At 27.1% G+C, this 17,653-nt stretch overlaps 1 protein-coding gene across 2 annotated transcripts in view; it reads left to right on the forward strand.

Annotated features, from left to right (window-relative positions):
- Window positions 1–2,073: 2,073 nt before the first annotated feature.
- Window positions 2,074–17,653, forward strand: part of LOC107166825 (F-box/LRR-repeat protein 7-like) — a 32,459-nt gene continuing 16,879 nt past the window's right edge. Inside the window, exons 1-2 of one of the 2 annotated variants that reach the window (XM_015515639.2) lie at window positions 2,074–2,366; window positions 10,150–10,236. The gene's annotated coding sequence lies outside the window, so the exon portion shown is untranslated. The remainder of the gene's footprint in view (window positions 2,367–10,149; window positions 10,237–17,653) is intronic. The other variant, XM_089218246.1, reaches the window with a different exon arrangement.

Below are 17,653 nucleotides of genomic sequence, written 5' to 3' on the forward strand. Positions count from 1 at the left end.
TTTATTAATATGATATTGATACATGTCAGTGCGGTACTCACAAATTTAGATAATATTATCTGTCTTAGTTATAAATTTCATCAACTACTTCAGGTTATATTAGGTATCTAATAAAAACTTTAAAACTTTATAGTACACCTATGTTGTCTTTTATTTTAAAACGGCTAAACAACTTTATTCATGTTCTATGTTTTGTTTTTTAATATAAATCTATATTAGCTGTCCCGTCTGAAATTGTTCGGGTTAAAGATTTGTATTTTTATCAATAATGTATACCGATTTGCAAAAAATTTATATTTCAAATTTCGGAGTTGAAAAATTTGGATTTTAAACTATATAAATACCATAGACAAGTACTTTATTTATAAGTCTATGATGAATACCTTCCAAGTATCATTGTATTAATAAGAATCCATTAATATAACATTTATCGAAAACGGTCCAGTATTTTTGGATGTAACCATTTTTCTCCAAAAACGAGATACTGTTCTCATCCACTAACCATTTTCCTCCAATAAATAATAAATAAAATAATAAAATAGTTAATACAAATAAATTATACATATAATTAAGGATTGAATATTTATACAAGGTTCATCATTACCAGAAGTTTATTTTGAAACCATTAAATTTATACAATAAATTTCACAATGTTTGTAAAAACATTTGACGTCAAATTTGAATATCATATAAGATATGCAAATGAATAGTAAAAATGTTGATCATTTTATTGTACTTAAAAAATATTATTCATAGGATTTGACATTTTTACGTGTGCCGGGTGTCTATTGTGTATACTTAATAAACGAAATTAGATCTCCTAATTTTAAGCTATTGCTTATAGGCTATATATTTTATAATAAGTACCTATACCATTCCATGGCTACTGTATCCTGTATGATGTACATCAGTGTGTTTACCTAATCCCCATATTTTCATTTTAAGTTTTTTCCCCTGTGTCATACCTAAAAAAATAATCAAAACTTCAAATCAATTAAAATATTACGATTCATCGAGTAATCGAATAGAAGCATGCTTAAACAAATATTGTTATTTTGAATGTAAAAAAAAAAAAAAAATGTTTTTTGATCATATGGAATTATGTCATAATCATTACATTATAAGTACTCATAGTTTATAGTTATTCTCCATATTATTCAGACATATGGATGATATTATACCGTGGACGATCTATTAAAATAAACCAAATAACTTTTATGCAATTTATAGGACTAAAATAAAAGTAAAAAATAACTTACATTATTATATTTTTTTAGCATAACATTTTATTGAAACAAAATCAAGCTTTTTATTGATTTGTTTTATTGAAACTGTATTTGTAAACGCCACAGATGTCTTCAAGACAATTAAGTAATAACATGCTATACAGAACTTCTGAAACAGAAGTCAGAAATGGCTGTTTATTAATTATCAAGCAACCTACCAAAAACTGTGGTTTACTGGCTGTGTATTCCATAGAGTAATATTAATCTAACCTAACCTAACCATAGTATGGTGATTCTTATTATGTAAGACCAATAAATTGCCGTCTACCTTTATAGTGTTTTAATTTTATGATAGGTTTTACTCATGGCAATATGGCATTATTGAAATATTGTTGTTGTTCATCTTTAACGATAAGCAACGGCTATATGATAATATTTACATAGGTAATAAAATGTATAAAATTACCTGTACACATCGAGTAAAAAGTTTTTTTTAATAATCGGTGTTGTTTCTTCGAATACAAGCTTATATAATATCGTGTGAAATATGAAAAATTAGGAAGGTAGTAAGTACGATTTTTTTAAAATAGCCAAAATATTGAAAATCGAAGTAATATGCTCGATACTTGACATTCAATAATTTAACGAAAAGTTTAGAAGTGCAACATAACTCCAAAATTATTTGACATTATAATTCCGAAAATAATAAAATATTGAGAAAATTACATGTTACATAAAAAATCGAGGTATCCGTCATTATCGTTTGATACCATATGGCAGCACTGTAACGTTCGTTGGCCCTCTCCTTCTTGTTTCCTTACAACAGGACTACAACAGGAGTCTGCAGACTGCAATGGCAGTCGTCAGATGCCATAGTCGTATACCTGTTCCATTTTGTAGTGCTGGTCGTTTGCTAGGCTGCAACAGTTTCACCGTTCAATCTACGAAGTGATTTTAGTAGTTCGTCGCCCGTTTTGAAGTATGTGTTGTACCTGTAAAAATTTTAGTGCGATATTAATAGGTATCTAATATTATTTACGCTTGCGTATAGAATAAATAATTAATTCGTGTGTTCGTGTGATATTTGTTTTATGAAGTGATTATTATGAAAACTGCAATGTTGTACTACAAACATATCAGGTATATTATACATACCCAGTACATTTTACGAAAATATTAAATTTTACAAATTAATTTCGAATTATTTTATTAATTCCATTATTTATTAACTAAATTAGATAGTATAAAATATGAATTTATAAATTATTATCGTGCTGAGTTGATATATTATGTATTGCGCACTATAGGTAGTCTATATAATATATTAATATATCTTATAATAAATTTATATGTACACACTACACACACATACATCAATTATATTATTATGTGATTGATTATTTGCATTTTTTTAATCATTCAAAATCAATAATTGTCGATGACAATTGGTCATCGACCAATTGTGAGGAGGGGGTTGGAATTACACACTATAATATACTAATTTATGGATACACACAATTGTCCTGATGATAATGTAATTATTTGCGACATTTGCGTTGCTAGCTCTTATCTTGGGCGTAATTAAATAATTTCGTGTGAATTATTATTTTCAATAGGTTAGTAGTATACTTTGAAAATTAAAATATTTTAGATACTTACCATATTTTTTTTATATCTGACAATAAATTCCTCTGTGGTTTTTTTCCATGTATTACCAGCGTTATATATATATATATATTATAGGGCAAAATTTCAACCAGGATAACATTTTCTTTCATTTCCAATCTACGAATGACTTTTTTTAGTTTACCATCGTCTTTCATAGAAACTTATTGGTATGTTTCTATTCAAATTGTCTGAATGAGCGCGGTTAACAATAGCGAATAACCAGGACGTGTCGACTGTGTCTAGACTCCCGACCTCAATATAGTTTTTGACTTTTTTTTTTTCATTTATTTGGTTTAATTGGTTTTATACATTAAACTATTACAATAATTAGATTTATATGTTTAAAATAATCATTTCAAGGAGGAAATGTTCAGAGCATTGTAGTATAGTCGGTTGTGCCACAAATTGGCGCTTAAACCTCTGAAAGTTTTATATGCCCGGATTAGCCAAATACTTATGTCATATGATTTTGTATGATTCGTACTCAGATTTATGTCAGCAGTCTACCGTTTGATGCTAGTCAAAACTACTCAAGATTCGTTGTTTTTTTAATGTACCTTATCACATCGTAATTTACTACTATTTATAGTAGATACAAACTTTAAGGATCAGAATTCGTATTTCGTAGAGGAGTTCGTCAAATAAAAAGTGCTTCAAAAGTTAGATATAAATGTTACATTAAATATGGGTATTTTAGACTTTGGCGTATCTACACATTTTTGATATTTATTATAGGTTATAATATTTGAATTTATTATTTACATACATTTGACGTACATATTGTTACATTTGTAACTAAACATACTCGTATATATTTATATATATATATATATATTATAGCCTTTCTGATATTTTTAAACAATTAATAATTTTAGGGTTCGGCTTAAAGTTGTTATACACGATATACCTAATTATGTATCTACCTATTACTCTACTATATATTCAATATATTTCAACATTTTACTTGAATTCGACTTACTGAAAAACTTACAATTTAAAATCTACCTATTCATTGTACAAATGTTTAATACATGTATACCTAATATGCAAACTATTAAAAGTCACCAAAATTGGCCGATAAACTAAGGTCTAAGCTTTGTGTTCAGTATGAAAAATGTCACATTAAAACTAATAGGATTCACGATATTTTAGGAGATCTTTACATTATAATAATATTTTGCTATGATAAGCTATTAATTATTATAGTTAGGTAATTGTTAATATCAGTATGTACTATGTATAGGTAAATAATAGTTAGATAAAATATTCTATTGAATGGAAGAAATAGTTTATTTCATTATAATTATAGCTTTTAATTTTAATTAATTAATAATATATTATGCACACGCCACACACCATTTTACACGATTAGCGTTTAATAAAATAAACAATTTAATTGAATTAACAAGTGTTTAAAAGAATCATTAGCATAGTATTATTATTATTTTGAATTAACAAGTGTTTAAAAGAATCATTAGCATAGAATTATTATTATTTTGAATTAAACTTGGTTAAATAAGACGATAATCAATTATATATATACTTTGAATTATTAACCAATATCCATTTTCCAGTAGGTGGTATAGGTACCATTAAAAACATGATAATTTATGTATAAGCTATTAGTATTCTTATACAGTGATACAGATGTTTTATTTAGTATATATTAGACGTTAATAAATAGAAGCGAAAAAACAAAATGTTTAGCATCAATATAATATTATTTAAGGCGAAAGATTTTTTCGACTTGAAGGGGAACCGGAGTAATATTATTTAAGTATAATAATGTAATAATAAGAAATAATTGGTAGCAATGGTGGTTGGTGATGGTGAATACAGAATTTTTGTACGTAGCATTATTTATTCGTTACGAAAGGTAATTATAATCAATGGTGAACGTCTGTATAATATTTAGTAAGTCCAGTCTCATCGGTATATTATATTTCTACATACATGTGTAAATAAATTTTTTTTTATAAGTCTAAAGGGGTAAAACCTATAATAAAACAAAATAAAAATAATAAAGTATCTACTTGAGTTGTTTGTTCAGGTTCATTTCCAAATGATGTCCACATAACAATCCGTATAAGTTGTGTGTAGTATTATAGGTAGTAAATGTTATGTCGGGCTCCCCGTTGGGTTTTAGTCCGATAAGAATTCACCGCCACGCGGAGATTATTCGTATTAAATACAAGGACGTCCCTTGGCTTTTTGAATAATTCGGTTTTGAATTTTAAATTAAGGTAAAAATATGTCTGGAAACTATCACATATTGAACAGCAGTAGACCATAAAATAAAATAAGAATTTAAAAATGTATAAGAAAAAAATAACAATGATATATGCCAGTGGTTATCATACATAAATATAAATATGTTATGCACCTTTCAAAATAAAAAGTAATTTATTAACACAATAAGTATCTGGTAAACATATTATAATTACCTAACATTTTAAGCTAATCAAGACTATAAAAATATATAATAAGACTATACGCTATGTGTAACTCGAATAAAATACAATATCTATATTCAGTATTTAGTATTTTTTATTTAACTGTACATAATACCTATATTACATTTTGTTTGTAATTTTATTTATTTGACAATGTGTAAAAAAAGGTAAGTACTTTTACAATAAACTACTGCAGTAACAAGCTGGATAGAAATTTAGCCAAGTACTAAAATCACACAATGTAGGTTATTATTCTATTGGCGTGAATTTTCAAAGATTTATTTAATATTACCGATACTAAAATGTGACTGACTATTAGTATATTAAAACATTTTCATAGTAATTAATATTATTTATAGTACTATTATATAATAAATATATATTATATTTAAAAATAATATCAATTTTTTCAATCATAATCAATAAATATAATAACTAATAATTTAGTCAGTTTATAATAACTAATAAGTTATAGCATATTTATATTTTGTTTCAAAGTTAATGCGTTTTTAATTGGGAAATTGAGAAGTTTCAACAATTCGTGATGAAATGATTTTTACAGAATTCATACTAAAAATGCCTACATTTATTTTTGTTTGTTTTTTAAAAGGTATTAATAATTTGTGTAGTATAAAAGATAATTTTGAAAAAAATTAAATGTCCTTGTATTGATAATTATAATAATATTTTTTAATTGATAACAAAGGCTCTAAATAATTCAATCGTTTTTTGCTATAAAATTTATCAACCATAATATACAAGTAATATATTTAATATATTTAATATTTATAAAATATTTTAATACAAAAAAAAAAAAAAACAATAATTTTTAATATCTATATTTGATATCTTATAAAAAATTATATCAAAAAAATAATTCAAATTAATTTAAATCTAAATTGGTTAATTATAAATACTTTATAGTATACTGCTTAGTTTGTGAAATTCATTACGTTTTGGAGAAGAAAAATTGCCCTAAGCTTAAAAACTGACGGTAGATCTGGTATACGATCTTTTTACTACTGACATCAGTGATTGTCTTCAATGGTATAATAAGTAGGCTTGGAAGTTTGATCATAAAAATACTTTTGTGATCCTAAACCAAGCTTTTTTACCAGGTCATTAATTAATTGTACATTTTTTATCAACTATCTACAAATATTCGTTTTTTTTCGTTTTTTTTAATGTTTAGAGCTATCCTTTTGTTATACAAATAAAAATATTCCAGGATTTGAAATTAAAAATATCAAAATGTTGATAGTAAAGATTACGAGCATCGGAGCGTAATCTCTTGTTCTGAAAATACAAAAATTTAAAAACAAAATGTACCTATAACAACTTTAAAAGCCGCAATCTAACAGGCTCACAGAGCTATATCTCCAATCCCATGTTAATAGTAAATAAATTAAAACATATTCGGTGATTTGGCGTAATCGCCCACAGTGGGTGTAGGTAACATTGTGAACCACTAAAGGTCCATAATATAATAACAGGGAGCGCTTAATAACCACGGCGGCGCTATAGTAGTAGTATGCAGTTAATGCTTAATCTTCGAAGCTCAAACAGTCATATTTAACCGAGTATATAATAGCAAGTTCTACGGGTATTAAGGTTTTTTTTTTTCATATTTTGGAACCAGCGTAGGTAAAACTCTAACTTAAAGTGGATATTGTAAACTTTAATACTTCATAATAAAAAAGGATGCATGTCTTGTTATAAAATAGTTTTATTACCACTTTAATATTATTTTTTAAACAAGTCAATCTTTAATGCGTGTAATGTTATATTTCATTATTACGCTCAATATTAATATAGGATTGATAACGAGGTAACCTGGGGTTTTTGTAAACAAAATTACATAAACACTAATCATGGCTATATCCAGACCACGATTTAAGATATATCTTAAATCGTGATCCAGACTTATCGTCCATGACTTATATAGATCATATTATGCTCTGTATTTGGAAAATTATTGACAATGTTCTGCTCTATGGTTCTACTAGTTTTAATTTTGTTCGTCTGATAGTACAAATTCGATCTAAAATTAGTCAGAGATATTAGGATGTATAAATGTATTCAGTATAAAATGTAAAGTATGGGCTAATATAATAATTTGAATAGTGGAAGACCCTCATGGTGAAACCCTTACGACCAAAATCGTATTCTTCCCATTTCGACCGATTCATTTTTCGGTCAACTAAAAAATTTAATAATTTACTTTATTATATTTAAAAAAATTAACTATAATTCACAAAAACTTTATATTATTACTATTTATTTATTTATATTTATATATATTAATAATATACTTATATAAATATAACTAGATTTATAATATAATATTATATTATACACATTTTATACAAATTATATTTTTAATAATTTACTATACGTTTAAAATTAAGTACCTATACATTTAATGTTTTGTATATTGGCCAAAAGAGTAATATACTTTGTTGAAAATTACCATGCCAAAAACTCCGCAATTTATTGGATTTTTACCTAGACTTACGGTACATATGATGAAAGTTGAGTACATTGTATACCCCTGTTAAAGTCTTTGAGATGGATTCTAAAATCTATAAGTAAATCGAAGAACTTTTAATATTAGTTTTTCAGTAGGTACTGCAGAATATTTTTCTATTAGTATCGTATTAAATATATATTCTGTATTTTATACCCATAGATTGAATATTATGTTTCCGTAATTTACAATAAACATCTTCCCATCATGGTTTTTTCCTCAGAAGACAGAAGTTACCTTGGAAAGAGTATTAACAATTTGAAAGTTTATTGTATATGAATATATAGTATGAAACTGTATAAACGCAATTAATTATTGCCATATTCCTACAAAATCTCAACTCTAGAGTCTAGACTATTACATAAAGTACATTAGTACATAACCTCATACTTATACCTATCAGGTATAAATGTATAATTACTTTGTTTGATTATCTAACGGTGAATGATATACAATAAATATACTTATAAATTATAATTTAAATATTGTATTTTAGTAGATTAAACAGAAAAATTCGAAGAATAAAAATTTACCTTGTGCTATATAGGATATACCCAAAGCTCAAAGATAAACATGAATATGATTTTTTTTCTGTGATTTCAATATGTATTTGTATATTGTATATATTATATAACTTATATATATATATATATATTATATATATAACCTAAGATATAGAAACCTAAACAATGACAATTAAAACATTGAAACCCTTATGTAAGATCATACATAAGGTTTTAATGTTTTTTCAATACTAGTTATTATTTCGTATAAGATATAAAATATACAGACATGTTTTTGGAGTATCGTCCCCTAAATTTATTTGCACCGGTTTTATATTCGAATAAAAAATTCAGATGAAAACCATACTATTATTATTATTATTATTATTATTATTATTAATACAAAGTGAGAGAAGTAGAAATAAAAATCAGAACCCAAGCGTGTATTTATGTTTTGATAGCCCGAAGCTCCTAGTGTCGAGATCGGATCGCGGGAAGGCCTGCTGTTGAATGCTCATATGTATGTGCATACGCGCATAAAATAATCCATCATTCCAACATTCACTAGCGCACGCACGTACCCACACGCAACACGCGCACACTCACGCATACACACTACGCTCAAACACACGTCACATACACGTGCACACACTCACACCCGTGGGCAGCCCGTCATTTTAACCTATGGAATGCCACTGCACCCAAACAACATTTTCGCTTGATCTCCATTCCCCCACTATCGTCATTCCGTATACATCCTTTCTTCTTCGGAATAATTTTTGGTGTTTTTTATATTTTTAATCTTTATCATCAATAAAAAAAAAAAAAAAAAATGATCTATTAAATTATAAAATATACTAAATAATGTAGGTACTGTTTAAGTTACTACTACGGAGTACGGACACTACGGACTACTGTAGTACTATATCTAAACGCTGAAAAAGAATATTCTATTCCTGATATTCTTAAAAACATTTTTCTTCTTGTCAACTGTATTTTGTATAATTGAATAATGATATGGCGTACGATTTATAATTATGATTTATTATAGTCGACGTGCGACCCCTGGATTTACAAGATAATGGTGCGTGTGTGTGTGTGTGCACGCGAAAGAGAAAAAATGTACAGATAAATATCTCGAATCCTAAAGGTCTAATTATTAGTCAAGTAACTACAGGTTGTTGTGATAAATTAATACTGTGGACGTTGGGTCGTAAGATATGCAAATATACAGGTGCGTCTGCTGACCGTGTTATAATAATGCGGTGTTTCTTTATAGCAATGTTAATATAGATTATAGGTAATGGTTTGTTACAACCTGAATGACGGTAGATAATTTATAAACATTTGAGAATTTAAAAACGTAAAAATTAAATTTTGGTGTGTATTATGTGTAAATATACATAATATTATAAATTATAATATATTGTGTTTAACATTATAGGAGTACATAAAAACAGAACTAAGAATTTCGTAGTTTGTGTTCTTATAAATTTTTCTACTTTTAAAATATTGTCTCATAGTCTCATTACAATGTCAGTTGTAATTGAATAAATATGAAAAATATTATGAGTGAAAAACATATATTAAAGGATAATATTAGAAAAATATCAATAAATAATGTGGCAATTTTTGTATATTTCTGTATAAATTGCGTAGGATAATTGAGTATATTTTATTGGCTATAAATTATATAGTAACAAGCTCGAGTACTTCAAATTCAATTGTAAATCCTGTTTAGTAATTAATTTTTACACTTGTTTTATTTTTAGATTACAATAAATTCCTATTATATTGCAATGGGCAATTGGAATTGTATGGATGTGTGATTGATTACCCAGATGTCTAGCGCCAATCAGGTAATCATTTAATATAATATATTTATATACTAAATTATAATCAATATTACGATCACCATACGCATGGGCGTAAAAACCGGATGCTCGAGACTCGAGAAATATAACTGAATGCAGATGAGACCTGGTGAGGTAACAGTGAATGTCGTGTCTTTGGCTTTTGATCGATTTATCGCCAAACGTCACTCCATCTCGATGCAATGTCTTTGTACCTATTTCTTATTCCATTATCTAGTCTGTTTCACCGTTGTTAGATGTATCCGGAACAACACTATTCCGTAAATGCAAACTTGACCATGCATGTGGCATACTAAACCTTTTGTATAAGCCATCACTGCAAAACACTGTAACTAGTGTATTATATAGAATGATAATCATTTAAAACGAATTGACTATCTTTACTAATTAGTCTAATATACAATTAATAATATTATTAAATTAATTTATTTTGGTTTTAGCGGCAGTTTTTTCATTATTTTTGCTTTGATAAATATTAAATCGATAAGTGCAATCAAGAAATTAATGTTAACACTTTATTGTATATTATATTATTATGTAGGTAAACATATTATGTCACATTTATCCTCATTCCCTTATCTATATAACAGTGTACAGAAGTATTTGATGTACCAGTTTTTCGGTGGGCATTTGAATAATTTCATGATTTTTTTCACTCAGTTGTTGCCAATATCTACCCAAGTACCTCCCCTGGAATCTCATAGCACTACCCATTTCTCCTTTGTTGCTATGGAGAAGAGGACTCATGATATTCATAATTTCCTGCAATAATAATTTTACAGTTCATTTAATCATTTATTAGAAAAGCTTGGGTTGCGAATTATAATATGCCCATCAATTTCGTAGAGGTATTCAAATAATAAATTGTTTCCTACTCGGCGACTGGTTCATAACATTGCGATATGATAAAATAAAACAATATTTATTAATATGTAAGTACCTATACAGTGTCATTTATTCGTATCCATGCCGGAACACAGGACTTTTTACAGTTATCACTTATCACAATATATAGATCACCTTGCTTCTGAGTTCTGACAAGTCGAGAACAAATGCTCATTGATGAATTTCTATGATACCACATACATTGTCATGATCGGGACTTGGCCAACTCATCCTATAAATATAATATAATGTATATAGGAGTTAGTGTACCGTAATAATAGGTTGCCAGCGACTGCACCAGATCCATGCAAGTTTTACGCATCGGTGGAATATACGTTCAACCGCTTTTAATCTGAAAACTATATAATATGAGAACGTAAATTTTTACAACCATAGAGTTCGACTCACCGCACGATACCGATCGCTCCTGTAGTTCTGCGTAGGATGGCCGCTCTATCTTTTGAATCTCTGCACGAGCAACACTTTAAATAATAACGACAAGCATAATAAAAAAAAAAAGAAAAATAAGAAAGAACATGTTGCTATTACACTGTGAACGCATTCCCTTCGGGTGTTTTACATTGTGTTAAAACTTTATTTTTACTATTTTACGACTTTATGTTATTATTAATTTATTATACTGCTCCGATTAATTTGGCGCATATTTAACGTACATACGTAGGTAGATGTTATCTTGGCACACTGTGATTTGTGGTTTGGGTGGTCTTAGGTATTCCAATGAGTTAATGAGAAGAGCAAATCGCTTGGAGAAAACGAGGAGTTTGAGAAATATAAAAGTACCATTGTTATTTATGCTGTGCAGGCGATTCCTTATTCATTTTTTTGCCGAAATCTACGAATAAATGTTAAACAATTGTATGTGTTATTTGATCAGCTATGATTTTTTAACCTTCTCATGATAGACATCGATAATTATAGTTTCAAAAATAATAGTGTTCAACAATTAAATTTTATATACGTATTTCATAACTCTTAAATAAATAGTGTAGAAGTACATAGTTATTCATTATTATGATATAATATCACAATATTTAATAATAATATTCTTATAATTCTATCATATTGTATACACTATACATTATTACCTATACTGAAAAGTTAACAAATTTACTTTTAAGACTAGTATAATAAATTACATTGCATTCACAGATTAAATAACAATAACATATTATAATGCGTATAAAACCTCCCAAGTTGTACGGCGTGTCACTGTTTTCTTTTGGTAACATCGGAAATAACATGTAAAGTCTGTTCCAATAATATAAAAAATATAAAAACGGTCATATGAATGAAATGACGAACGCATTCTGTACATGTCGTACACTGTGGTACAACATAAAGAAACTTGTCAACCAGAATTCATTCGATTCACTAAGAAAGTAAGAACCCCACTCGAAACTCGAAAGAACTGTATGATTTCGAATATGTCAGATATACCTACGTTGTGCAAAAAAACCGAATATTTCTTCCATTCTTTAACTCGTATTTCCCACGGTATTGACGGCATTGGACGAGATTAAGTAGGTATACAAAACGCAAGCATTTTTAAGAATATGTTCAAAATACATGAATTATTATTTATAGTATAATACATTCTATAGTATAGAATATTTTGACTTTAATGCTTATAGTATTTGATATTCTGTTATTAAATAAATTCTTATACAAAATGTTTATAAATTATAAATTAATATAATTAAGTAGTTTCAATAGTCTCTATAATATCACCATTAATATATTCATTGTTTTATATCAAGTACAGGCTACATAATATATATATTATCGCTATGCTTATAACTGATAAGTTAGTATACACTTATATAGTCTAAAAAATAAGTACACATCTTCACGAAATAGCTTAATCGTTAAAACAACATCCGGTATACATCGTAACAATGACTGCATTCATTTTTTCCTGCATGGTTAATAATAAGATGAAACTTCGGACGCAGAGCTTCGTAATTTAGGAGAACAATTGAAAATAGCGTAAAAACTTAATTTGTTTGAAACGATGAACAAGTATGTGTTACCTGCAGGTGCCAGCCGTCGGAGTAACTATTAACTTGGGAACAAGAGAATCGAAAAAAAAAATTCTTTAAAGGAAGGGATCTTGGATTAGTCTCGCACATGTTTACCGAATTAGTCACAAAGGTTCAGCCAACCATGCTGTGTTACAATTATGTATAGTTCAGTATATAGGTATAATACATATAGGTAGTTATTGTTGTATTATCATATATTTTATAGTATATCATTATAATATATTATATAGTTATGCAACTGTAATTTCAGTTTTACTTTCAATTTTATAGATGTTATTTTTCTTTTAGTACCTACATCTACTCTACTTTAATAAATTATAATACAACTTAAAATATTAACAATATTATATTGTATGGACGTTTCTTGTGATCTATGTATAATATCGTTTAAATGTCACTAAAAAGTAATAATATTGCTCTACTTGAAGTTGTGACTGCATCTATACGGGCAATCGGGTATTCCTTTGAAAATAGGAACCTCCCGTTCATTCACATGTTTCATACATTATCTTCTGTATATAGTTAACTAGTTTATTGCAATCCAGTAGCCGTAATTTTTAACTCCGTTCGTCCCGCGACACATAATAAAAATCCAATCTTTACCCGTTGCGCATTAATTACTCTCCCATAATATATTCATCCATTAATTTGCTATCGACCGGGCATTTTCCATCGAGTGTACGTGTATTCACGACCATTGAACTCAAAAAAATCTTGACATGTTTTAAGTAAATAACCAGTTTACACACACGCACACTCGTGCGCGTGCACACACATACACTTACACATTCACACATAAAAGTGACTTGTTACTTAACAGCATTGCGATTACTTATGTGCAACTAGTAGCCACATATGGTAAATTACGTTTTCATGTCCCAAACTCTCCAGTGGACCACCAAAATAGGAATGCGATACAATTCTTTTAATGGTCCATAAGTTTTCCTCTCTTACTCCATTCAAAATCAACTGTGTCTACGCGTCACTGTTGTTTTTTGTTTTCTTTATTTGCATTATAGGCAACTATTATTAGTAGGTATTTTTTTTACTAAACTCCTTTAATACCAACTTTCCGTCAAATTCCTAGTCTATGGAATTCCGACCATATATGGTTTTGTCATAAAGGTAAACGTAAAAACATTTTATCTCGAGATATTAAACAAAATGAATAGGTAATAATTAATAAATTTATAAACATACCTATTTAACATGCTAGTAAAAAAAATGAAGATTCGAGGAAATAAAATTATATAAAGAATTTAACTGTTGTAAAACATGTAAGGAATTTAGGTTAAGTATTATAGAATGTTGGAACTAGAAAGCAGAAGTTTTATTAGTGTGCGTGTGTTTGTGTGATTTATTAAGAAGCCGGTTCACCCACCAACTTTTTTCTGTGAGAGAGAAAGCGAATCTTCAAGTATGCAATAAGAAAATATATGCAATAAAAATACATAAACAAACTAAATATAGGTACAATTAATAATTTGGCAGATTTAATTTGATAAAAATATAATATTAATTTTATTATATGAAAAATAGAAATTATGTCTAAATTAAAATATGTAGGCAATACGAAGTATATAATTTTTTTGACAAGAGTTGAATTGCATTTTAAAATCTGGTTTGATAATTTACATACCTCTATAGTTTTGAACACCAGTTGTTTCTTTTTGGAGTATTAATAAATGAAAATAATTCTTTAAAAATCAATTGTTAATAGTTCTTTAACTATTTCATTTGAAATGTTTATATTTTTTAATAGGCACTAGACTATTACTATAAAATGTTAACATTTTAGCCACAGGCTATAATTATCAAAATGTATTTTGATGGATTAACTTAGGATACAATAAATGAATACATTAATGATTTTGCATTTTGTGAACTATATTCTGCTTAAAATTTGGTTTGCGTGTCCAAAATGTAATCGAATTAAAATAATAATAATAATAATAATCTTTTACATATATTTATTCATTTTTTATTAAATCCTCATCATTTTTTATGTAAGAAGTTACTATTTTTGTAAGGCCTACGGTTATTTTTTATTTTAAAAAACTACTTGTTCATATTTATTTATTTTTTATATTTGAGTGAAGACTGAAGAGTGACAGAAGACTAAGGATAAATGTCGGCTTACCATCAGAAATTCAGAATAGTAGCATGTTTGATCTAAATCTCAACCAAGCCATCATGTCAATGTTTCATAATTGTAAAGTCCATTTGCATACTTAATAACACACTACGCATTATACAGGGTTATATTATAATAGTATACATATTTTGTTTAGCAGTGATGTGGATGAAAAGACTAGAATAATGCTATATATGTATGTTGAAAGTTATTAATACATATTCGTAAGCCGAAGTAAATAAGAGATCTTTGAATGTCCGCCATGTCCAATTCTTCACATAAAAATATTATATTGGAGATATAAAACGTATACAATTTTTTACTAGAGTAAAAGAATACATAAAACGATAGTTTTTTTTTAAATTTGAGCTACAACTCTACAAGTGCCCAATCCATTGTCAATAATTGATGGTATACATTAAAATTAGGATTTGCATTATTTATAAAATTAATACTAAATTAATAGTTTTAATATAATAGTAAAAACTTCTTCCAACTTCATATGACTACTTCACATATTTAAAACACTGGGCAATACAATTTCTTTAATACTATAGTTTCAACTACACAACTTTAGCATGTTGGAATTATATGCTTTTTAAAAGTTAATACTTAAAATGAATAAATAAAAATAATACATATTTAATTTATTAATATTAAAATTACTCATTAAAAAAGAAGTCTGTTATTCGTATTATTAATATATTATTTGTATATTTTAATATTTCATAGATCACTAATGTTATATTGAGGCGTTTATTTTACCTATTTTAATTTTGCAGATACTCTATAGAACTATATATTTATTATATGATTAGTTTGTATTTTGCATAAATCAAAATAAATGGTAGGTCGTCTACAGGGACGGATTGGAATTTTGGACCGGCCCGGGAAAATAACTTTTTAGCGGCCCCATGTTTAGATGGTAAACTAATATGTATATTTATAATTATATCAATTCGATACTACTTATTACAATATTATAAATAATCTAAATTTAAAATAAAAACATTTTTATTGTTCAGACTACAGTTCCATGCCGACTTGCATTGTTAAAATTCGTCGTCGTTACCCGCCGACAGACGACAAAACGAAGACGGAATATCAGATTATTTGTAGATTTACTGTTCACGGAGATTGTTTTATTTTTGATTAGAATTATTGCTATAACTTTAAATTATTATTCAGTTTTTGTTAAATTTATCCTGTTATACAATATAATAATTAATATAATAATATTATGCGTCATAGACTTTGGTAATATTTATTATTCATATTTTGGTTATTGACTTATTGCTTTCTAGTTTGCAATAATTGATATGAATAAAATTTAAAATCGTATTTATGAAAATCTATAAATTTTAAAATTTAATTTGCGACAGGTTACAGCCGTAGTTTGGTAACGCATGCAGCGGCCCCGTCAACTAGTTAGCATATCGGGAATTTCCCGATTTCCCGATGGCCCAATCCGTCCCTGTAGGTATATGCTGATATTTATTTCTTGGTATTATTTAATATAATATATTTAACTGCTTATACAAGTAGTAGTCGATAACAGGTCAACTATAACTTACACTATACTTCATATTACTATTTATATCTAGTGAAAATCTATCAAATATAGTCAAGCTATTAATTTCAAGTTGAAAATTTATTTTACTAATTTATAAATGTATAACGTTTATAATAATTAGATATTATGATAACAATGAAATTAATAAAATTATCGAATATTATTGCCATAACCAAACAATATTTTGTGAATAATTATATTTGATAATTTATTACCTACAAATATAACCATAAAAATTATTACCAAGTACTTGAGTGTTATTTATTTTGTAATTTGCATAAGTTACAAGTCAATAGGCAAACATTAAAATATATTTTATTATGATTTATAATTCAAGTAACATTCAAAGTTATAACTGTTGAATTATGTATTTCAAATAATTCAACTATAAATTATAATATACCAACTGCATTATTATAGCTTTAATGCTTTATATTAAAAACTTGTATAAAAATTTTTCACATAATATTATGCATATAGGTATCTAGCATACCAATATTGTATCACCTATCTTGTAATAGGTATAGGCAGTGTGCGCGAGACCGTGCATGTTATCGTCATGTAAAAATAGGTAGATCGTAGATACTTATATAAATGCAATTGTATTATTTGTATAGTATAAATAAAACATTTTGAAATAAAAAAGTAAAAATATTAATAGTAATATGTTTTATAATACTCTTAGAGTATTTTTAAGTTTAAATTTAGAATATCGTTGTAAAACACGGATAATTAACAAACATATTA

The sequence above is a fragment of the Diuraphis noxia genome, unplaced genomic scaffold (genome assembly GCF_037042655.1).
Source record: "Diuraphis noxia isolate RWA-SAM2 unplaced genomic scaffold, SU_Dnox_SAM2 contig0002, whole genome shotgun sequence".
NCBI classification, from domain to species: Eukaryota; Metazoa; Arthropoda; class Insecta; order Hemiptera; family Aphididae; genus Diuraphis; species Diuraphis noxia.